The 24477-nt window shown below is 39.9% G+C and overlaps 1 protein-coding gene across 1 annotated transcript in view; it reads left to right on the top strand.

The window, feature by feature from the left end:
- The first annotated feature begins 279 nt into the window (after positions 1–279).
- gcgra (glucagon receptor a) overlaps positions 280–24477 on the top strand; it is a 44794-nt gene continuing 20596 nt past the window's right edge. The window contains exon 1 of the mRNA XM_030736842.1: positions 280–573. The gene's annotated coding sequence lies outside the window, so the exon portion shown is untranslated. The remainder of the gene's footprint in view (positions 574–24477) is intronic.

The following is a 24477-nucleotide window of genomic DNA, read 5'->3' as shown; positions in this document are numbered from 1 at the left end:
TAGATAGATAAGACATGAGAACAAGTCAGTCCTAATTAATTAAGAGAAAAAGAGAGCTATAAACGGAATAACAAAGCCGGGAGTCCATTCTGTAATTCTAACAACCCATGTTCGCCAGAAACCTTTAAACCTGCTTAATAAAACATGACATGACACAGACAAGCGCCGCAACACCCTGACCCGGTGTTTAAATGCCCCCCATCCCGCCTCCCGTCTCCTTTTACGTCACGCGGGTACAAGGAGCGCAAGTAAGCAGCTGTGCGCGAGCGCTCACTCGGCCACCGGTGGCAAGTACACAGACAGAACCAAAGCGTTCACTTTGATATCTTTGTTTAATATACTTGTATTCCTATTATTATTATTATCCTTTTAGAGTTTCATCAGTAGCCGCAAACAGTTCTTCTCTGTAGAGCAAACAAGAGCAAACAACTTATCTGCGAGGCGAGCTGTAATTTATTGTGAAAGTTGGATTACAGCGGAGCCGCGTGAACTCACAGGGAATACGCTGCTCAGATGATGAGCAGCGGGGAAAGATCACATCTGCGGAATCGGCGGGATCCCGTGCTGTCAACGGTAATTTGTCTTGCATTTAATTTTGATATAGTTTGATATAGTTTGATATTTGAGACTGACACGCGTGGGCGGCTCCACGTGAGCTCAGTCTTATCATTCTGGCTATATTGTAGGCGGTGGTAGACCTTAAAATATATTTTTCCTTGAAGGTTATTAATAAAACTATGTTATTATTATTATTATTATTATTATTATTATTATTATTATTATTATTATTATTATATTTTTAAAAGATCATGCACTGATTTACAGCCTTTGTCTCTAAGGGTTTCTCTCTTTTTTGCTGCATTATGGGACACATTTAAATTTCTAGAAACGTTTTCTGGATTCCAGCAGCTGCACTTAGCGTCACTTATCGCTCCAGTTCAAAGGCCATGTTATCTAAACTGTCTTTTATCTGGAATGTTGAGTCCCACATGGTAAACCCACAAGTGTGCTCTGGTTAAATGGTTGTGCAAAAATACACAAATGGAGTGTCACAAAGTATCTGCTGGGGGCTTTGGTGTTACATAACAGCACCTTAAAAAAATATTAAAATTATAAGAACAAAAACTGAAGGATAAATAAAGTTTTCTGACACCTCATTTACAGCTGTGATTATTTAAGCAAAACTTTGTGGAAAAACAGATATAGTGAATTAAAAAAAAAAAAAAAAAGCCGTATAACTAAAGGTAGACTTAAATTAAAAGCGCGTGCTTAATTTGACGTTAATTCTGATTTTGCTGCTTTGCATTCTGCGGTAGCCCGTAGCGCTTCTGTTTCTGTGTCCACGCTGTACGAGTGGTAGTCTGGAGACCTTATCAGCTCAGTCAGACTAAACCTAGTCCACTTCAGACCAAAACAACTCACCACTCAGCTTAAAATAGTTGCCCTCTTTGTACAATTATTTGCAACTGTCTCACAGGGAGTTACAAAATGCACGTGGAGAAGCTGTAGATTTGAAACAGATTTGAGGAAATTTCTTTATTTTTACAGTGGTTTTAAATTTCAAGGCAGCAGCAAATTAACCCAGTCACTCTGTTCTGTATGTGTAAGCATGTATCTAATAATGTACCACGCAGAATAATTACAGCAGTGTTTCTCTGTGGGCACAAAATACACAAGAATTTAATTGTTAGGGGAGTTAATTGTCCAGGAGCGATTCTGATACTAATTAGACCCACTTGAGCAGCATCACAGAGAGCAACATGTGGGTCTTCAGTCCCTTGTGGCTTGTGCATTTTGCATAATGTAGCTAATAAATGTGCCTATTGTTAGGTAAACACCTCTTGCACATTACTAAACAAGCATTTTCATTACTATCACAGCTGCTTCAGTAATGCATCAGAGATGCATGCTCCTCAATGGGCCTGTGTGTGCAGGTGCACTCTGTGAATGAGTGGTGCCTCACTGGAGGATGTATTTACTCTTAATTTGCAAACATTAGTGGGTGCTACAGGAGTTTTGTTTCAGTGCATACAGAATACACATTACTGAAGTTTTACTGAAGTGATGATCTGCTCTGTTAGTGCAGCTACAATCAGCAGGACAAACTTTCCACGGTCATGAGTTCCATTATGTCTACGGATAAAAATGCTGAATGGTAATACAGGGATTGCTGCATTTGTTAATAGGTTACATAAATATCTGACCTTCATATGTATGCAGCACATTGCGGTTTGGAACAGCTTTCCAGCTAAATGATTCAGACTGCGATCCGGCCTCAAGGGGCACAAACCGAAAGCTGGGAGTGCTTTCTGATCTTTTCACCACCCCGAGTACTGCTACCAGTACTGTACACCGCGTTCAGCTGCAGTATCCCGAGCGCTAACGGAAAAGGGTTCTCCAATGAGAAAATGAAAAAAAGGATTTGTGTTCCTTGACTGATACTCCACTCATTATCACTGCTACTGTATGTCTGAAAGGTAAATTTTGTTGGTTAACAAAAAAGTGTGATCTTAGCTGTGGGGCTTTTTTTCTGACTGGAAACTGAGGTGTTTTCTTTTTCATTTCCTTTCCATTAAAATAGATCAGATGGCGTTCTTAATAGTCTCTATGGTAAGGTGAAAATAAGCATGTTTTGTCATGTAGTCCCTTTTGTATCTTTATCTCGCAGTCAAATGATATAAGTTTACAATCAAGGAACAAAACTAAAGGCACTATTAGTCAGTCTTGACTGGAGTGACAGCTTGGCAACATCCACACAACCTTCCATCTTAGTAATAGTAATAGTAAACCCACATGTGCCGGTTGCTCCCCATGAGATTCAACTCAAGCTCAAGCAAAACTTTTGGACTCACAGTTAAAAGGTTTGGATTCACATTTTAATCACAAATGTATTTGTACAAATTTAAGTACAGTAAAGGATGTTTTCTTTTACTCCAGGAAAACATTTACCCCAGAGCCTATATTTTGTCTCTCAAATGTATGTTTTTACTTCAAACCGGCTCTGTTTGGTTGTGTTGAAGTCACTTAAGTAAGGTCACTGTATTGTGGTCAGTGTCGTCATATAAGCAGTCAGAGATGAGTAATAACAGGCGGTACAGATGACTTACAAAATAAACTTGCATCATACTTTATTTAATGACAGTGGAAAACATTAATATGTTTAACCGTCGTCCATCCCAAGTCATTCACTCTGTTTAGTCTTTTATTTTTCATAGGAAAGCAGAATGGGAACATTTCTATTGAATACAAGTGGACGAGCGTGACCCAGCCGGCAGATGTTTTTTGAAAACATAGGAAAGACATTCAGTTATGGATAGACGGCATTTAAAAAATAGTTGTGGTTTCCTAATTATGAGCCATCTTAACAAGATAAGGTTGAGAATGTCAACAAGAAGAGAGAAACACAGCGGCCTTGCTAATTTCTTGCTGTTCTCGTTTGTACTTTTCCCTTGGCTGCAGTTCAGATAATAGAGCCGAGAGAGGGAGTAATAGAGAAGGCAGAGAGTACAGCGATAACGACAGAGCGTATCTGGAGAGACAATGGGAGCGAACGTGCGAGCGAACACAGGAGACGGAATGAAGAAGGTGATCCGGAGAGCCTCAGCTGGATGAATGCTTGTGGGGGGGTGTGATGGACAGGTGTGAGTGTGAGAGTGTGAGTGTTTGTGTCAGCGCCAACAAGGGACCGTGGATGTCTTGCGTGGTGCTACATCCTCCAATTCAATTGGATACCTACAATTGACCCAGGGGCTCTAAGAATAGCTTCCGCTATAAAGAGCTGTCACTCTGGATTGTTAAAAGAGAAGTGATAAGAGTCCATCTAGATTTTGCTGCCAGGCTCCACTTAGTCCTGTGTGCCCTCCAGCTTATAACAACTTGACCACAAAAAAAAGAATAAAAGAAAAAATAACACTATGCTGGCACACTCATACCTGCACGAGCAAACAAAAAATGCTTCAAACAAAAAATAATTCACTGTCTCTATCCTCAGAACTAAGAAGTGAAAGGCATTACTCCCATGGCTCTGTGGAATTAAGCAAGTCAAGTGTTATTATACTGTAGTCAGAAGGCTTTTGAAAAGAAAGAATAAGAAAAAGAAACTGTAAATGTGCAGTTCCTTTTTTTTTTTTTTTTTGCATATTTAGGGGGAAGTTTTCATTCTGTTTTTTTTTTTAGACCAACTACGTTATTAATATTCTTACCTGCATCTCATTTAAAGCAAGTCCTTATTAAACACAGACACACAAATGTCATCACCCATTTTCACATGAAAGATAGTCACTGAAATCTCTTTGAAGTCCATTCATAAAGTATACATTATGTGCACTCTTTCTTTTTCTGTCTCTCCAGCTCAGTCAACAGCAATAGGTAAAAGTGTTGTGCACTGCAAATCTATTATTCATGTTGGCACTAAAGTAATGGACCCAAAAGCTGCTGTGGCATCATCACAAATTTGAATTTGCTGCATTATTGTGCCTGTGTGTTCAGTTTTTGTCTAAAAAAAAAAATAGAAGAAAATTGCAGAGTGTCCTGTCAGAGTGTATCTTTTTAAAAAGACAACTGAAACAGGCAAATTACTGTTGTCCTAACCTGAACCTTCAATTTGCTAGCTAAGAAAATGTAAAAACAACAACAAGAAAAATCTAAATTGCAATCTCTGTACCATATTGTGGCCGCTGGGTGCTAAGGCCATGTGTCATCTGAAGAAGCCAGGATTGGGGATCAAATCAGTAGCCCTGTGCTTAGGCAACAGGGCTCCTACATGTGAGTCAAAGCAGCCAAGAGAGTGTAAAATAACAAGTGAAAAGCTTAAAATGCATTGTGTTTATGCAAAATCCAGTGGAGTGGAGTGACTTTTACTGAAAGGCAAGCAGAGGTGATACTCCCCCTCGTCCCACCACTGTTTAACAACCCGACACAACAAATTCATCGAGATTCAAACATATTCAACCGTATTTTTATCCTTTTATGTATGACGTTCTCCTGCATCTTGCTGCACTCTGTGTGGAAGATTTCTGCACTTGTTCCTGGCTGAATAAATCTAATATACTATTACTTATCCATCCATCCAGCCAGCCATCCAGCCATCCATCCGATGTGGAGGAGTAGCACAGTAGTACCTCACTCGATCTCTAAGACCAGCCACCCTTCGGAGGAAGCTCATTTCCATCGCTTGTATCCTCTATCTTGTTCTTTCTGTCGCTACCCAGAGCTACGTCTTTACAGTGACCATCAAAATATATACCATTAACAATAACCAGTGATAGAAGAATTATTTAGAACTGTTCCTTTAGTATAAGTAGCAAAAACACAGTATGAAAACAGTCATGACTCTGTAATATTAGCAAATTGTACACAAACTAACAAAAATAAAAGTACTTATTCTGCATAAAAATGTCCTCCATGAGTGTTGAGTGGGTAATATTGTTACTGCAGATACTTAAGGTAGAGCTCATTTTGTGTACTTTACGCACAGCAGCATCATATTGTGTACAATCTTAAGTTTGTAGTGTGGCTGTCCTGTGAGAACCGGATATCTCTCAAAGAAAGAAAAACCTTTTAACCAGTCTAGTTAAAACAGTGCTTCACCTTAATAAAAAATTAAATATGATAATATAATAAAAAAAATAGCTGAACTGAAGCTTGAGCATTGTGCGACATGGTTAGATAACAATATCTACAGGGGTATTAAAAATATTATTGAAAAATGAGGGTGGTGTATTGCAAATCAACAGATTAAAGTGCATCCAGTCAATCAAATGATTTTTTTTACAGTATGTGTCAGTCTGAAAAAACACTGAGGGAACTAATCAAATAACAGATATATTCTAGAACTATTATATAACTAGGACTTAAGGCTCTCAATTCTCAGGAATAAAAGAAAATCTAAACCATACTCCGACAAACTAAAAACCTTCGGACCACCCAAAGAACAGAACACCCTCTTCATTATTTGGAAATTCTTTGTGAAGGCTTTTCGTGATAAAACTCATCTGCTAAGATGATAAAACACAGAGTAAACATGCTCATTTACTTGTTAATTCTCCCTCTGTTTCCACATGTGCAGATCATAACTGATCTTAGAGCAATGAAACGCTGTGAACATGTAGTGCATAAAGCGGAGTGAAAGTGCAAAGAACCACTGCTTGCCTTTCATTTGGCTTCCAGGACGCACCCTTGAAAATGACGGAAACTACAGATTCCAGTGTCCCAGAGTCAAGTTAGCGTCCAGAGACAATACCCAACTGCGGCCACAAGATGGCAGCAAATTTTAGTATGGATGCAAACGGGCAACATGCTTTACAGGACAGAACGTTGTTTGCGTTGTAAGCCAAACTGCAGGCCAGTAATGCAAAGAATTAAAGTTTTGTATCCATGCCAATACTTCATTACATTTACACGATCACACACACAAAAAAATAATTATTGGATGAATTATTGTCGGATATGGTTGATCTCTAAAATCCGTTAATGAATCTGAATCTGTGTTTTTGCATTTTGATGTAATGCACTTTTCATATACTAAGAGGCAGTAACTTATAGCTTAATTTATTCAGTCAGTTAAGTGCAGGCACTTGTGATGCGTGCCAGGTGGGGTATATTGCTCTTTTGACTGTGGTCACAATGTGTGCTGTTGGTGTAGCCATGACGCAAATTTGGTTAGGCTACACAACCACTCAACAGGTGATATTCTACCTGGATACAGCTTTGTAACTATCTTTAAGCAAAGGAAAATGTGCGGACATTGTCATTTTTTTTTTTTTTTTGACTGCAGCTCAACACGTGTTGGTTAAGTCTGCCATCACGCAGAACCTCAGTGACCTATTGGAAAGCCACTACACTCGCACATGAACATGCCCAAGTGCACATACCCAATCTTTATTTACACAATTAAATGGGAAAAATTAGAGGCAATCCCTTCCTGTTAGCAGCAGGAAACATCTACTGCTTATTTAATATACATCGACTTCCATGTTGCTTCGAGCCACAGTCTAATGGCTGATTTTGCTGTTCCAACTTTCAGGTGCGTACTGGGTTAAACTGATAAGATAACAGGTTATTAAATCTTCCCAAGTATGCCCAGCAGTGTGTCAATAACAGAGCACCATCTCAGTTCCTTTAATGAAACCTCTTCAACACTTGTAGGAAAAAATGTAATTACTGATATGCTTTTAAAGAGCAATAAACTGATACACTTGCTATAGCAACAGAACAGTGGTTGCCTTGTACCTTCCCTCATTTTTAGACTTTTTTATTTAGACATCAAAAAAGTCTTGTGTCTGCTTTGGATGCTCATTGTTGCTTCTTTAGTTTACTCCACACAAGTCACAGTGCAGAGTGGATTGTGTTCTTGTTTCGTTGCCAACATGTGCACATTTAATGTCTTGGCTAGAAACCATTTCCCTTGCTGCCCATCTGGGTCGTGTCCTGATGTTGCTCTCTGGTCTCTTGGTAGTGTCTGTTCGCTGCTCAGTACCCACACCAGAATCAGATATGAAGTGCAGCACATTCCATCACTTACTGTGGCCCATGTGGCTGCTAACATTGTACCTTCCCGCCCCTGTGAACAAAAGACAATCAATCTTACATGCCAAAAGAGTCCACTCATGGTGCGCAGACTGAATTGTTTCTGCAGTCTCGACCAAAAGCGATCAGCGCTTCAGTGGTTGCCAAGAAAACAGCCAAACAGTGGTTTTCAAATTTGTTTAATATATAATTGTGCTTCAGTGTGTGCCTTACGGCCTCAGTCAGAAATCATTGCATCATCTTTTTTTTTTTTTTTCCATTTTCACACACGCTGAACATAAGAAACCCATTATAATGAAGTAAATAAAGCAAAACCAGAGATGCAGAGCTCAGAAACCTAATGCATCACTTCATTCTTGGTTCTCTAAGAGCTTTGCTATTTCAGCTTCACAGCACGAAGATTTACCGCATTCCTTTTGGATATCAGCCACGCGCTGAGACTTGTAAATTATATCCTTCCTGTCTTCATTCCGTCAGTTTAAGAAAGTCTCGTGGAACACTTTGAGGATTTATTCTCCCAGTCTATATAATTCTATTAAGGGTAGTCGAGAGGTGTTTTCTTTTCATCCTTTTCAGTCAGTACTTGTTTGGTGACATCTAATAGAAAAACTGTGAAATTAAATTTGTTGCAACCGTGCCTTTTTTCACCTTTCATTCATACCTCTTGAATGGTTAGCGGAAGGTTTTAATCCTGTGGTGACTGGAGCACACTGGGCACCCATCCATTCATAAAATGTTAAACATTTGGGTGTCTGATTTCACTTACATGCATTCATTTAGTTATTTAAACACCTACTGAGTCACCTGCTGTTAGGTCTCACTCTCACATGCGTAGAGCAACATGTCCAAACATCCAAAGGACCCTCAGTATCAGTTGTTCCTGCAGGCCCTAAAATATGACCTGCATGAGCATTTCCAGAAAGAGTGCTCCCACTTGTGGCTTTGCGTGGCTTTGTGTGTCATGTGGTCATGTCAGTGGGTAATGTTGCCATAGCTCAGAATTAATCAGAAGGTTGATGGTTCAATTTTAGGCTGTTTCAGTCGGCATGCCAGATTATCCGTGAGCAAAATACTGAAGTGCTTGTATGAATAAGGAATGTTGCATAAAGCGCTCAGGTAAAGTGTTTTTTTTATTTATTGTTTTTCCACTTTTCCAGTTGCATCTAATGCCATTTAGTCCACATAAATGTAGATATGAACCGAACTAAAATACAGACATTGTCAATCAAAGCCAAAAATTCACACCCCTAACCACAATGTAAAAATCCATAAACAATAATAACTGAACTAATAACTAAATAATTCCCACAAGCTCTTGATGACTGCTGTCTAAATCCGATGGCTCAACAGAACAGCTGAGTCCAAGGCGAGTTCTGTCACAGTTAGTTAAGACATGTCTGTAATAACAGCAGGACAGAAAAGACTGACTGCTGTGAAACTTTTTAGACAGAAGAGAATAAAACCAGATTTAAAAAAAAAAAAGATGTTAGAAGAGAGTGATAGCACCAGGGTACAATGACATGAGTACAATGCTCGCAGGGTGACACATACTGCCATGTCTCAGAAGCCGCTGGCTTCACAGAGATATCCTCTGAGCTAATGATCTAGTTTTCAAGAGCAGCATAGCGTGGATGTCTGTATGAGGTGCGGCAGGGGGTTAAGTTCGTTAGAGGTGTCTCAGTCAAGGGACTGCTTTGGCTTCTGTGTGTTTCGCTTTGTTTTACTTTGATTTCACTAACTGCTTAGTTTTGTTTTTACTTGCTTAGCAAAAGATTGTGGTTTGGGTCTCAACATTAACCCTGCATGTTGAAAAAGGAAGAGTAGCCAATGAGCCAAGAGGCCCTGGCCAAGCGTACATATGTAATCCATTAGGAGTGAGATGCAGTGCATCATGGCCACCTCTCAGATGCCACTGTTTTGTTTTATTTATTTATTTATTTTTTTTACAGAACAGCAATATTTGATACTCCAGGAATGAAAGCAGGCCTGTATTTATCTGTTATTTTTTAGAATGTTAGATAAAAGAAATACTGAATGAGAGATTACATTGTACTGATTTCATATAAATGGTTGTTAGGATTGAATTAGACTTTGATATTGTTTTAATTGCCTTGTCTAATACACCAGCTCATGAGATTCTTTTGTCTTTGTAGATTTCCTATAAGGAGCCATTATGGCTAAATGAAAAAGAAGTATTTTGAAGTCACATATATTTGCCGGTCACGCACAAGTCAGTAGAAGCATATCTATGAGTAAGAGCGACGACCAAAATGCCTTTGATGTTTGAGCCCAGCAGATGTGGATCAGTAATATTTCAGCACTCTCTCTCATATGTTAATACTTAGACTAAATTCTTAGGGTCTCTGACAAATACTATACAGAAAAAAGAAAAAAAAAAAACCTGCCCATTAAATGTAATCAGAGTGTTGGATTGGGATATATGACCTCATAAGCTAAAGGTCATGACTGGAATTATCTCTCAGATAAGTCACAACAGAAGTCAGTGGGTTGTGATGATGAAAACTTATCACTCATGCTGTCTTTCTCCAAGATGAATCACGCTGTCAGACTCATGTGATTATACACTAATGACCAACCTACACGCATCAGCGTCCGCTGAACAGGGACATTGTGCTTGTAGCTTTTCATCTGGATTGCCATGGGTCAAAATGTGGATCAGATTCGAGGTGGCAGATTTAAGGTGGCAGATATGTTCATATGTCAGCGGGGGGAGATAGCGTGCCTATGCTGTATGAAGTCAATTCCACTTCAGTGCACACTGAAACATTTCCATACAACATGGAGACTGGAGCGAAAACAGTTATCAAAGAGGAATCGATACCTGCAGAGGAGCAGCAAACGATTTTTAAAAAGATCAAAGAACACAGCAATGCTTTTACTTTTGTAAACCCCGAAGCAGGTTAAGGTATTGAGCAATTTTCTGTTTGTTCAGATCCACATTGTTTAGGTTCTAAAAATACCCTCTACTCTCTTGTTGTATGTATATAGATTGAAGGTGAAATGTAGCAACTTTTGCTCCCCAACACAGCCTATTATCACAGTACAGAGCACAAACAACAGTTGCTTTATCTCAGTGACTGCTCAGCTGGAAACTGTTGCAGCCATGCTTTCGCTGTGGGCTTTGGGTCGCACACCACGACAACTTTTCTTCACCAACAAACAAGTGATCTATAAATTCTGGTCCGCTGATCATTTCAGAGTGAAAGGTTTTGTAGTTTTTTAATGACTTTATTTTTATTTTTTTGAAGGTTTGGCAAATTATGAGCTGCTTTCATCCTGCTGTTTTGCAAATATAATTTTCTGAGTATATAAAATAATAATAATCTTTGTTTGAAGGCCCAAGACATCTCAGAAGTAAGGCAAACACTTTGAATAGAGTCATGCATGCACTTGTCATGTTAAATCAACATAGTTTACTCAAAGTGAGGTCTTCATGCAAAGAGCACGGCTCAGAAAATGCTTCAGGTTACAGAAAGCAATCTGGGAAAGTGCAGCGACTGGCTGCCTCCTCCACATAATGTGACCCCTCAAGTCACAAGGTAAATAAACAACAAGCCAAAGTACAGAGGATTAGACAAAATGAAAGCACATTGCTGTGTGTTCATAAAATGTTCTGGATTTTAAGGATTAACCAAATAATTTCTGGTTTTCCTCATGAAAAATCTGGCAAATGCTTTTTTAGTGTTTCCTTGTTTTAATAAAAAAGATGAAAGAAGGTATTGATACGATTTTTTTTTCAAACCTGTTATGTATGACGTTAACAATTAACAGCTTTTGCTGTGTATACTGTATTAATTGTGTGTCTACATTGGCTGTACAACTATTCAGGTACGATATCAGTGCTCATTCAATCTATACATGATTGGTTATAGATTTCACATTAAACAGAGCCAAAGTGTGTACGTGACCCCCTGGATTCAGTATAGGACATAAGTCAGTATCATGTTAGAGCTCATGCAGGCAAGAAGAAACAGGTTTCCTCCATAAACTGTGCTGTAAATCACAGTGTTCTTCCATTTTGTCTGTGGGTCATGTGACTGAGAAAGAGCTTCTCTTATGAGCTGGGATCTGCTCATATCTCTTATGAGCCCCCAAAATAATAATCTTTGCTGTCTGTGAACATTCCAGTGGAACTGAGAGTGTTATTGGTTTTCTCATCTAACTCCCTACTTAAAACTATGACTTTAAAGCAGAGCGCACACACGAAAGCCTCGCATGGTCTTTCTTATGCTTTTAGCCAACACATTTTCAACTTTTCTTCTCTGGCATTAGCTGCTGGGTGTGTCTGACAAATTCTAACAGAACATACATCTTAAAACTTTCACAAAACCAAATGTTGTCACTGCTGCTTGTTGTTAGTGCTGTAATGGGTAAATGGTTTGGAATGAGGGGCGTATGTAAATTGAGGGATTTGAATTGGAGACGGTGTCAGACTAATGCCTTCCAGAGGAGTTTTTTTTTGTCTGTGCTACCTTTTCCATGAATGAAGCCTTTCTCTTTGGTTTTCAGTGGCGGGGATTGTTAGAGGGAGCTGAAAAACAACATGTCCTCCTCCGTCACCGAAGAGACCGCTGAAGTCAGTGTGTCTGTGACCCACGGGAGGCTGGACACGGGTGTTGTGTACACAGTGAGAGACATTGACCTCTCTCCATACGTAGCGCACATTCAGACACACACAACACGTTGTTGGCTGTTATAAGAATAAACACAAACTTTAGTGTTGATTTTACTGATTTATTAAAAAAAAAAAAAACATACAGGGCAAAACAACAACAAAAACAAAACTTTTTTGCAAACAATAAGGCTGTGTAACAGGATCTTTTCAACACTAAACAGATGTTAATGTCACAGCCAGCTTCAGACTGGCTGTGATAGTAATATGGTATTATCACATCCAGTTACATCCAGGTTTTTTTTGTTTTTGTAGAAAAAATATAATACCAAAAATAAAAACAAAAAGCTGATGACATTGCAGAGGCTTTGGTGCACCAGGTGATGGTCCAGTTTGAGAAAGAACAAGTTTGTCAAAAGTCATGTGTGTTAGGTTACCTGGTGTAAGTTAAACTGGATAAAATGGCTGCAAGTGCAAATGTGATGAGTGTCCTGTGACAGACTGGCGACCTGTCCAGAGTGTCCACTGCCTTTTGTCAATTCGTCAAGTTCAGTTTTATTTGTATAGCACCAGATCACAACAACAGTTGCCTCAAGGCACTTTATATTGTAAGTTAAAGCCCACAGTAATACAGAGAACCCCCCCCCCCCCCCCCCAAGTACTGACAGTGGATGGAAAAACTGCCAAATTCACATAACTCAGTGGTCCTGTTGCTCTTGTGGTCATCTTTGATCTCCTTCAGCTGCTTCAGCAGTCTCCTCTGCTGCAGCGGGACATATTCAGACTCCACTCTTTTGGACTGCAGTCTTCTGCTCTGGAGATGTGCTGCAAATTGGAGGGACACTATAACTGGAAACTGGGACAAGTGGAGAACTTCTGCTGCTTAACAGGGCCTATCATCATCAGGTGGAGCCCAAGAATGAGTCAGAGACTCGCTTGAGAAGCAGCTGATCTGACCGCAAAGTTATTTCTTCTTTATTTTCTTGGCAAGAAAAAAAAATGTACAAAGCAGAAACTTATAAATGGTATTTTTAAAATTGTTTACATTTATGTGTGCACCTCTTTTCGTGGCACACACATGCAGGGTATTAGTGATGTGTCGTTCGCGAACGAGCCGGCTCTGAGAACCGAGTCTTTGTAGTGAACGAGAAGAGCCGGCTCTCCATCGGGGGAGTCCTGACTCTTTCAGCCTCTCCTGCTCAGCACTAGTGCTGGTTAGTTCCTTAGTCACCCTGGTTAATGAGCCAGATCTTCCTAATAAATTATGAATCACGAATCTGAGGTTGCTATTAACCCAGATCATATGAGTCCTCTGAATACCTGCTGCTTCTAAGTACAAAAGGCGAGTGAGTGAGTGAGTGAGTGAGAGCGGAGAGCAGAGTAGCAGACCCACTGGAAACACCGCTGACTGACGCGATTCAGTGATTTAGGTGAATAATTAAGTAAATAATGTGTTAAGTGCTGTAAACCTTCACATAAAGTTGATGCAGCGTGTAATGGTCGCATGACCAGAGTCAAGCTGAGAGCACTATCATGACATTGTGGGTCAGAAGTAGCGTGGATGCAGAGGAAAGGCATACAACCACAAGACGACCTTATTGTCAAACTTATTGTGTATGTGGTCCAAGAGGCACAAAGGGTAATGATTTTTGTGTATATTGTATGTAATGTTGTTTACATGCCTTTGGACATTATGGACAATATGAGAATATTTTCAGTAACTTCTTTAATTTGGGCATGTTTGTGCTGTGGTAGCTTGAGACTGTTAATGGATGCCAAGAAGAGAGACTTTGAAAGGTCTGAGATATTTACGTTGTAAACTTTAGTCTTTTCTTTAGTTTTCAGGGTGTCTGAAGAGAGAGAGAAATAAAACTGTAAGGACATCAGTATGATGCATTGGCATGTTTTATTGGACCTGTGTAGTTACTGTAGTAGTAGGGGTATATATTAATAATGTAGCATATTTCCTTGTAAGCAAAACAACAACAAACTATAAATGTGTAACCTAATTCATCTTATTTTGGGGGTGGGGGGGGTGTCAAGTGACTCAATTGATCAGGATCACATTACTGAATGACTCAGATTGACTTGAGTTGAAATAAAAGGAGTTTTTTTCTTCCCACTGTTGCCAAGTGCTTGCTCATAGGGGGTCGTTTTTATTGCTGGATTTTCTCTGTTATTATTGTAATTTTTTCTTACTATATAAAGCACCTTGAGGCTACTGTTTATTGTGATTTGGTGCTATATAAATAAAACTGAACAGAATTTAGTTGAGTAAAGTGAACCCAGATTACCACCACTACTCAGCACTGCTGAGAATCCATGCAGGCAGGGGCGGGACTTTTGATGGGCACACCATGCTGCCAATCACATGCAAAGACGGACTAGGATCTTACCATTATATGAAAGAAGCAAGTGGGGCGGATGCTTCGAAAACAGTGAGTGTATTGGTACAGGCCAGATATATACAGAGTGACAGAGATCAGGAGCCGGATTTTAATGCAAGTGGCCTTTATTTACTTGATTTGTTTACTATGGTTCTTTATTCACTTCTGTCTGTCAATCTGTCAATTGACAGATGGATTGGGGCTGGCTGCAGCGATGCAGGTGCAGCACCAGTCTGTCGTGGTAAAGCGAGAGCTGAGTGTGAAAGCGAAGCTGTCGCCGGTCATAAGCTTTGGGTAGTGACCGAAAGAACAAGATCACAGATACAAGTGGCGGAAATGAGCTTCTTCTGAAGGGTGGTTGGCCTCTCCTTTAGAGATAGGGTGAAGAGTGCAGTTATTTGGGAGAGGCTCAGAGTGGACCTGCATCTCCTCCACATTGAAAGGAGCCAGTTGTGGTGGTTAGGTTATCTGAGCACGAATGCCAGGCTGGCCTGGGAATGCCTCGGTGTTCCCCCGGATAAGATAAAGACTGCTGCCCCTGTGACCCAGCCCAAAATAAGCGGAAGAAAATGGATGGATAGATGGATTTAAAAAAAAGCATAAAAATAAGGTTTACCAAGGCACAAATCATTCATAATTGCTAAATTAGGCTAAAATATAAGACTCCAAGTGGTACTAAATGAAGAGCCATTTGGGAGCCGCAGGAGCCAGCTCTTCTAAGGGAGCTGAGCCAAAAGAGCTGAATCTTTGAAAAGAGCCAGACCTCCATCACTACAGGGTATGCAAATGCATGCATGTGTGAGTTGGATTATGCTTGTTAAGGAGAAATGTGAAGCTATGGTTTTTCCAAAAAGCCACATTAATATAAAGGTAGCAAAAATGCAAGAAATGAGGAAACTTTTTTTTTACATTCCCTATGGCTGCTTACTTAATTTAACACACAGAGCTGACCTAGTCGCTGGCTTCTTTTTTGCATGTCATGATTCATACCTCGGGTGTGCAGTTCACTCCTGTCAAACCTCATCTTCTTTAAAGGGTTATCGTTAATTAAGCTCACTGTTGTCTTTGAGACATGTCATAAACTGAACACATCAAATATTCATTACACGCCAACAAGCTACTTCTGTACAGTATTTATGCTCTCCAAAGGCCTGTGCCGAACTGCTCAAGGTCTTTTAAAAGCTCAAGACATCCTTGCGATACATCCATCACTGACTACCAGCACAGCAGATTCTACATGCAACACATGTCACAGCAGGTTAAGCCTCTTTACATGCTACAATTTGCACTTTGGGTGGAGAACTCTGACCACACATAAGGGTAAAATATTAAAATATTCATTTCTAAAGTGCTTTTAGAAAAACACACAAAAGAGGGAGCTGGGCACATTTAAAATGATGTATTAAAACTCGGTGTCCATTAAAATGTGTGCATGCAAAATAAATAGAAACGAGAAGCTAGACTGACTGGGGTGACTGTCTCTTTGTGACTCAGTAGCACCCAGTTCACAAAAGCACAAACACAAATCACAGTCAAATCTAAATGTTCAGGATTACAGTACAACACTAGGGAAAATCACCTCAGCCTCACTTTCTCTGAAACTGGAGTTGCAGTAATAGACTGTTTTGCTTTATAAGGTTTGTAACTACAGGTGTGTTTTTTGCCTCTTTTCCACTAGAACCTATCCGGATTGACTTGATTCAGTAATTTTCCATTACGATTGAGTCCCATCTCAGCAAGGTGGCCCAAAAGTCCTGTGACGCCATTTGTATGCAACACAAACATCAGCCACCAAACAAAAAAACATCGGCAACTTTTCTTAGTGTGTAGCCATTTACCTTGTTGCTGGGTCTAAAAAAAAAATGACGGGTTTCATTCTTGTGAAGGATGAAATGCTCTCATGTCTCATCTAGTGACATCACTCCCTGGTCAATCAGTGGCATTCAGTCTGTTGACGTTGGCTTGACTCAGCTCGCTTGGAACCCTGGGTAAGTAGGTACTAAAAAAAGTACCTTGTACCAGATACTACCACCTAATGAAAAACCCTTTAAAGTGAGTCGAGTTCAGTCAAGTCAGGCTGAGTAGGTACTAGTGGAAAAGAGGTATAAGTGCCAGCTATAAATGAGAGCGAATCAAATTCACAAAATCGCTGTTTCCTTTTTAGTTAAGACGAATGCTTTCACTGCTTCCTGTCCACAAACATACAAACAAGTGCAAGAGTGACTCTTAAAATTCAATCTCCCCCACTCGTCTTTGTGTACCCTCTTCTGGTCCGTTACACTATCATCACCGCAGGGCGTAACCTTCTTCCAGACAAGCTCTGAAACAGATACTTTTATCTTCAGCATTGTGTTTTTGTTTTCAAGCGTGTGAGTGCCCCTGTATTTGTTATAACACATTTATTAAAAGTTTTAAAGATTTTTGACTAAGTGAAGTTATTTCAGGTCAGTCCTCGGTTATTTAAGACAAATGATGTAGTTGCAGAGGAAAATTAAAAACAAGATAAATATAGAGACTACACAAAGGTCATTTGGTTGGATAAGAGCCAGTGAAGGGTGCTCGCACGGACAGGAGTATGGGAAAGAAGTGTGAGTGTGTGTGCTCATCTCTTTTACTGCCTAATTAGTCTCTGTTTGCTGATTACGTTACCTGTATCACACACTTCTAACAGGCTTGTTTGTGAAGGCTGAGATAACTGCGGCTGTGACGCAACTGTGTTACAGTGTAGCGACATATTGTGCTCCATCCAAAATTTGTTTGAGCTTCTTTTTCCAATAAAAAGAGACAAACAAAAATTTAAATCTGGTTAATGTTTGATTTGAACTGCAAATGTCATCCAGATGTTTTTACTTAATTGGTTTTTCTCCTGTAAATTTACACTTTTTTAAACTTTCATTTAACATCCCTGATCAGATAAGAATTTGATAAAAAGGCATTTGACTATATAAAAAGTACTGATCCAGTTACTTCACAGGAAGTCGGTGCAAAGATTTAAGAAAGGGCAAAACATGATCACGTTTCCTTGTACCTGTCAGGGGTCGAGCAGCAGCACATATTATGAACTGCAATAATTCAGTCTAGATATAATAAAAGCATGAGTAGCATTTTGTACTCTTATACACCATAATCCACTTTCCCCCATTCAGAGGACCTGAAGCCTGTAGTGCGAAGCAGGATTTGAGCTTGTGCAGGTAATTTCATTGTTATTATTAAAGTCGTTCACTTCTTACCTGGGTACATTCATATTATGTTTGAGATTAGAGACCAACAAGTCACTGCTTAACACTAATCAATCCCCTAGCAAATAGCACCACCAATCCTGGAAGGTGCCTCGTATCTCTGTGCAGTGATAGCAGGAGTGTCCAAAGCCTTTGTCTTTCCCCGATGAGCATCAGTAAGAAATATAGAGTCTTAGATGTAATTTTATTTCCTGTTGGCAGCAAACAGGTTTACAGCAGTTTGTTCTATAAGCCTTAACACATGATCCTCAAACAGAACACCTATTTGTACCTGTGGACCTTAAAACCCTCATAGCCTCTGTTTGGATTCTGTTTTTATATTTAATTGTCAGTCTGAGACTGCTGAACGCCACTGAACCTGCCGCAGAAAGTAATCCAAAATAAAAGGGTTTTATGCCCATCTCAGTATTAATTTCATGGAATATCAATTATACCCATCAGATTCAATGTGTCTTAAAAAAAAAAGGCCATTGATACCTACACAGTCTACATTTTTGCAGAGTTTCCTTCCTGGCTTCAGCCCATTTCAGGAAAAGTCATGAAATATGAGATGATGGGGTTTTAACTCAACAGAGTTACATAATTTTTTTAAATGCCAAGGAGTCAAAATGATCCCCTTGGTGATAGTGATAAGCAATTAGTAGCTAGACAGAGACCTGGTCCTAATATCATAAACTAGAGCTGCATATTAATCCTGGAACAGCACAGAGACCCTCAATGATATGAGGAGACTGTCGGAGACCTTGGATTTATTCTGAAGTTCCTGACCTATATTACATCAACAGCTTTCCTTGCAGCAAGCAGCACAGTGAGCGAGGGCAGTTTGCTCGCTGCGTGACACTGTCTTGTTTGCCCTCGACCATATTTTCTCACAAGTGACTGCAGCGTATTTGCCAGTGATGAGAAGCAGGATATGGTTTTTACAGTCTATAACTGTACAGACATGGGAGATGATAATGCTGCAGGCCACTGTGTACATGACAGAATGACACATTGTCTGTGTTCATGGCTCAGCTGTCTCTGTGTTGCTTTTGTGCTTTATATTAAGCTTTATAGATAATACTTGTTTCTACAACCCAGACTGTTTGCGTCGTTAATTCTATCATAAGTGGCATCAGTTGCAATCAGTGAACCCTCATGTTGTCGTGGGAGAAAAAGTGACATTTGACGCCTACTTAAGACGTTGCTGAAGTTCAGGAGAGAGCAAACGCTGCCTTGCATGCGTCACGGTGTTCTTGCTGTTAACAAACAGCTGGAGTCGAAAACAAATCAACGACTTTGCTACACATGAAAAAATCCAATCAAATGCCTCTGGGAAGGTGAAATTATTATAGGGAGCATTACTGAGCACTAGAGGCCAAGTTTGCATAATGACGGCTTTAAGGGTGGCTTTAAGGGTGTCATTCAGCTGTGAGTGTGTGTTTATGTAGGTGTGTTATAAGTACGTGCATGTAAGAAAGACTGGAAGGGCATAATGCACGTTTAACTGAGATGGAGCTGCAGATAAGATGCTTTGCTTTCTTGGCCAAGTGGTTGTAAGATTCCATTTATTTTAGATTAAGGATGAGCCAGATGCTAAGCGGGGGAAATGGAGTGCGATAACACAGATGAGGAATATGAGCCATGAATAGGAGGAGGTGGGCAGGAGACGTGGGAGCCAAGTGACACTGAAACAAATTAGCTCGGCTTGCTTTGGGTTTGGCAGAAGGAAACCCTGCACAAATTTTTCAGTGTGCCACACAACTTTGAGCCTCTGCTCATAATCTATGTGGCTCTTCCAGCCATCATTAATTTGTCATCACTGAGCCTCTCTGTTAACAATTTGGACAAGTTTTGAAGTGCTTACGCTAATTCATTTTTTTTTTTTGGCCACGTGCAATAAAAACTGTTACTGTAGGCTCAAAGGTACCTCAAACTCAACTCACACATGTGCACTCACACACAAGCATGCAGAAAATGAAATATCTTAGCGAGCAAAGTAATTCACACCTATTTCCTGTTTCCGTTTTCATTATTAAGAACAAGTAGCACAATGGTCTTTTAATAGTACGTGTAATCCCGTATACCTTTCTGCAGTTGACTTGGAATAACAGATTATGTCTTCAGTATATTTGTTAGCAGCATAAATTTAGGAACTGAATCAATTCTGGTGTAATCTCAGAAGATTAAAAAAAAACAAGGTTTATTGTGATATTGCAGACATAGCACTAGATAGAAACAGAGCTTTGGGGCCGAGGCTTGCGAGCGTTGGCAGAAGGACTGGGCTGTGGTTGATGAAGGGAGCTGGAAGCAAGGCAGGAGGACAGGCTGGTAGGTCACAAGTGGAGAAATGAGAAGGACATGCTGGGTTTATGCAGAGCGACTAGACGGCACACCGACGAGTGAAGCACAACACGAAGCAAGGAAATAAAGATAACTTAGCAATCAAATAATGACATGAGGACACAGACTGAAGAATCTAGGCGAGAGATGAGCTGGTGTTTAAATCAAGGCCAATTCGAGACATGATGTCAGAACCATAAACATAAACAACATCAGCTTTAGCTTCACTATTACAGTAGTGATTGACATTTGGTTACCATTAAAAGCTTCTTTATTGGCTTCAAAGTCTAATCAAAGTTTACACCAACAAGGCGATTCCCAAAGAGTTATTAGCTGAAAATATGGCATATCTCAAGATGGTGAGCACTGTGTCCTCAAAAATCTGAGGGAACTGGATAAGTGGAGGAAAAAAAACAAGTGGCAGGCCTAAAAGAAATGTGCCTGAGAGAGTTCAGGCAATGTTGAAAAATAAAGGTGGTCATACCAAATATTGAGGTTCAAGCTCATTAAAATTGTACAAACTCTGTTTTTGCTTTATAAACTGTATTTCCCATTTTCCTAGCAAAATATAAAGAAATGAGAGGTGTATTTAGACTTTTGCACAGTACTGTATTTTTTAAAAATCTGATCTTGTGGTGTTTCCTCAGTTATTAATGCTTAAAAAAGTATCCAAAGTCAGTCGTGCGTGATTACCCTGGGTGTGGTTTAATTAGTACTTCTCAGATATAAGAAGTCTAAGCAGACTCTGAGGACATGGTATGACCTCTCCCCCAGCAGCTTCTCCCTCATTAATGGATGTTATTTTTTTCTTATTTTGGGCTGAAGTGCCTCAGCCTGTCTAAATAAGGCTTGAGAGTTTCAGTCTATCTTTGTATGGGGTCCAGTGTCCCGGGTTGCATATGACAGACCACCTCAAATGATAATTTCCAGGCTGATGGCAGAGTGACAAAACAGTGTAGGGGATCTCAGAGGATTACTGCACATAAACACTGCCTGCGTTCATCCATAAGAGCTCAATGTATAACAGAGTCTTAACGGTATGATGCAGAGGACACATGGTTCAACTGTCACCTGGGTGATTTCATAATTCAGTTGGTCTATTTAGAGTTATCTCATAAACATTAAACATTACTTAGGAAATTGAGGCTTGCGTGTGGGGCACATGCAAATGAAACACCATAGGACGATGTCAAACACATTGTGTAACTCTTACAACGCATCTTTTGTGTGTGTCTTTCTCCTCTCGATCTGCTTCTTCTCTCTGTTGTGTGTTTTGTTCTGGAGTCTCATTTCCTGCAGCCACTGGGACTCAAAAATTAAGCCAGTGTGACTCTGCAGTTCCTCTAAAGGCCCACAGTCCATGATTCCTGTATAAAAATCATGTTTGTAACTTGGTACAAAAATAGTTTAGGCTCCTTTTTTGGATATTTTCCCCTTCATAATATGGCTTGCTGCATGACAGTGAAGACTGCTGAAGAAGTCTATGGAGGCTGAGTAATCGCTAGTGACAATTTGTCATTTTATTTGTCTGTTACAAATCAGTAATTAGCAGATATATATGTTTTTGCATTCCACTAGTTTATTACAAATGCAGACTTAGGTGATTTGCTTTATGACTGTGTATCTGTATGTTTTCCTTTCCTTTTTTGTATGTTTCGGAATCTCAACTTAAATGCAGAAGCTTATCATGGGGTCTTGGCTCAAATAACAGTGTTAGTTTGTCAAGCTTCTCTTGTCCCTGAACTCCAGCCTTTATCATCCATAGTCCACAAACCAAAACATCCAGAAGCAATGTTTATTGATAGTGAAGATGAGAGTAGTAATGGATAAATGGAGGCTAATCTGGATGAGAGGCTGCTGTTTGTGAAGGGCTCTGTTGAGGATTGGCTGCGACTCCTAAGCTCAGCCTACAGTATGTGAGGAGGTGAGGGGGGGGTGACAGTAACAACAAGCAGTAGGAGATCTTGTAGAAGATCTAGAGGAAAAGGAGTGTTTTAGGTGTGTGTTTGCTCCCAAACAGGATAAAATTATTTCCAATAAGTGAAGATTTTGAGTCCCAAGCTGCTGAGACACAGACACACAGGTGCGAAAGGATGCTCTTGTTTTGGAGAAGAAATAAATGAGCAGTGTCACTGGATCCCTTTCACTCTTTACTGTGCTATATCAAAACCACATCCCTTTCACATGCTGTGTTGACACAACAGGATTCTGTGTTCAGTTTTGGCGCAGACAATGCTTTTAGTAAATGTCACAGCGAGGATTGTTTTCTATTCACAGACAGCTGAAGCGATGTGGTTGGCTTGCCATACTAACTTGCAAGTGTTGGCAGATGGAAATGCTGTGTTCGCGTTACTCCGTTCTCGATGTTTACAACACATTTCAGCCAACTGCTGCGCATGTCATCACAGGGAGATTTATTATTGTTACAAGGTCTTTTTATACTCAAGGGAAATAGGTTAGCAGTTTTTTTTTTTTGCTATGTGTGCTGTTTCATGCAGAAATATCCACTCGCAACTCACTGTTTGCAATTTCTGTGACAATGAATTCTTGAAGCAGATTTTGACTGGAGTTATTGATACAGGTTATATACAGTATGTGTCACAATTTTGATGTTCAGGTGGGCTGAGGTTATAAATTGCATTTGTAAATAGTAAATGAAACAAACATTAAAAAAAAAAAAGACAAACTCGGTAAATGCCTTGTTGTCCTTGTTACTGACCTACATATGAATCATTCAAGCATTAAGAAAGGCGCCTAACTCAGGATATGAACCGGTGTTGTGTCTACACATAACTGCTAAGTTCTTTGCATGAGGCTCTTTGTTACAGGCAGAAGGGGTGGGCAAAATTCTATCAGGATGTTCCAAGAAAATTTGTGAAAACAATAATTTTTATAGAATAAACATTCTGAAAAATGTTTTATTGATACTTGCAGCCCCCATACAGTAGTACAGAGAGGCACAAAAATAAAAGATGGCCAAACAAAATATTGAGTTTCAAACTCTTTAGAACTGGACAAACTCTGCTTTTGCCTTAATTACTGTATTTCCATATATATTTCTGCACGTTTCAATAAATTGCTGCACCCATTTTCCTTGCAAAATATAAAGAAATGCGTGATGACTCAAGACTTTTGCACAGTACTGTAAATCTTCTTGACGTCACATATTATTATTATGTAGTTTGCCTCAACTTCAGCCTAAACTGCAGTACAGTATATTTAGTAACTATAAACACCTGTGTGGGCATGAAGACCAGTTAGCTGTAAAATATATAGTCAGCAAACATTCAGACTCAAACGCAGAAGCACAGAGCAGAAATTCAAAAGGTTTTAGCAATTCTTCCAGATCAAAGTTTGACCAGGTGATCTGTGGCAAGCATTGGAGCCGTTGGTGTAGAGTGGGCATGCAGATTGAAGACTTAAGAGACGAGGTGCTGACAGACAGAACTAACAGTGGGCTGGCATATGCCGGAAATCCGGACCATACAAAGAGCAGGAAAGCAAGGAAAACTAGAGAGGAGCCTGGACTTTGTCTACTGATACAGCTGATGGAAAGCTGTGTAAGAGGCCAGCTTTGTTTGAATCGTATGCTTGTTCTGTGATTCACACAAATGTGAGATATAACAGCACTAAATCTGCATATCTGTTGTCAGAAGGAAAGGAAACGAGCCGCAGACTTCCTTACCTGCTTCAGAGGCACCGGGCAAGGCGACAGTAATAACTCTCTCTAATTGTTAAATGAATATAGCAGCATAAAATGTCAGCATTTTCCTGTAATGTCATAAAGTGCAAGTATAAAGTTGTAGAAAGTAGAAACACTTAAGTAGATATCCGTGTAATTTGAACCATAACTGGCACGGTTTGATCCACTTGAACCATCTGTGGTAATCGCTTCAGTGTTTTTGTCGGCTGGTATTTTCCTGCACACAGTCACAATATTACAGGCACCATTCAGGAGACTTAGAGTTTACCGCTTTCCTGAATACGTTAAAATCCTCTAATCATTTGCAGCCTATCATGAGAAAAAAAAAAAATAAATCAAAAGCATGTGTTTAAATTGAACATTGAATCTGCAGTTGGAGGTGGTGGGTTACCACAGAAACGGTGACTGCAATGCAGAACCACAAGTGCAAAATAGTGTTGATATTTCCTCAAATCTTTTTTCCTGCGTCTCAGTGCCAGCTTGGTCACCGAATATCAGCAAGTACACGGCCAGAGACAAATAAGCTAAGTGCCCTCCGCGACTGAAGCACACACAGCATTATTCCTGCCAAGCTGAAACCACAGATAGCATCGACACAATCCCACTCCTGCTCTCTGCTCTAAAGTGGCAACGCTGGTGGACTGTCATTATGCTGTCGTCTTAAAA

Source organism: Archocentrus centrarchus, chromosome 8 (genome assembly GCF_007364275.1).
Source record: "Archocentrus centrarchus isolate MPI-CPG fArcCen1 chromosome 8, fArcCen1, whole genome shotgun sequence".
NCBI lineage: Eukaryota > Metazoa > Chordata > Actinopteri > Cichliformes > Cichlidae > Archocentrus > Archocentrus centrarchus.
This window is presented reverse-complemented; position numbering and strand designations above follow the sequence as displayed.